A 1,164-nucleotide genomic window follows, 5' to 3' on the forward strand; every position below is an offset into this window, starting at 1 on the left:
AAAGTATGTAGGAGGCAATGGTGTGTTAGGACATAAAACTCTTTTGTGACTTCTTGCTCTCTCCCTGGGATCACTTGCTCTGGGGGAAGCCAGATGTCATGTCCTGGGGACACACAAGCTGCCCCATGGTTAGACCCACATAGCAAGGAACTGAGGACTCCAGCCCACAGCCAATCAGCACCCTTAAAAATAAGCCACCTTAGGGTGCCTGGGTAGTTCAGTCTAATAAGTGCCTTTGGTGCAGGTCATGATCCCAGGGTCCTGGTATCGAGCCCCCAGTCTAGCTCCCTGCTTAGCAGGAAGTCTGCTTCTCCCTCTGCCCTGCTCATGCTTGCTCTTTCAAAAAAAAAAAAATTATATATATATATATATATATATATATATATATATATATATACATATAGGATGCCTGGTGGCTCAGGAGTTGAGCATCTGCCTTTGGCTCAGGGTGTGATCCCAGATCCCGGGAGGTCTCTATAGGGAGCCTGCTACTCCCTCTGTCTGTGTCTCTGATCCTCTCTCTGTGCCTCTCATGAATAAATCTTTTAAAAAAAATAATAAATAAATAAATACATATATACATACGTACAATCTTGGGGCACCTGGGTGGCTCAGTGGTTAAGCACCTGCCTTTGGCTCAGGCCATGATCCTGGGGTCCTGGGATCGATTCTTACATCAGGCTCCCTGCATGGAGCCTGCTTCTCCCTCTACCTATGTCTTTGCCTCTCTCTGTCTCTCTCATGAATCACTAAATAAAATCTTTAAAAAATAATAATAAAACAAATAAATATAATCTTTTAAAAAACCACAAAAAACAAACCTAAGCCACCTTGAAAGTAGATCCTATAACCCCAGTCAATCCCTGGAGGACTGCTGCTCTGGCGGACTTGAGTGTACCCTCACAACAGACCCTGGACGGTACCACCCAGCTGACCTGTTCCCCAATTCTTGATCCTCAGAAACCATAGGATAAACAATTCTTGTAAGTCACTACATTCGGGGGTGGACTCATTTTACACGGCAAGACGTAACGGAAACAACAACCCCTGCCCAGCCACCTCTAGGGCCCCAGAGAGGCCATGTCCCAGTTCCAGACATGCTGTGCCTGTGCCACCCCTCTACCCACCCAGACGCCGCAGGACAGAGGCACTCCAGCCGGCCGA

This window comes from Vulpes lagopus, chromosome 2, assembly GCF_018345385.1.
Source record: "Vulpes lagopus strain Blue_001 chromosome 2, ASM1834538v1, whole genome shotgun sequence".
Taxonomy (NCBI): domain Eukaryota; kingdom Metazoa; phylum Chordata; class Mammalia; order Carnivora; family Canidae; genus Vulpes; species Vulpes lagopus.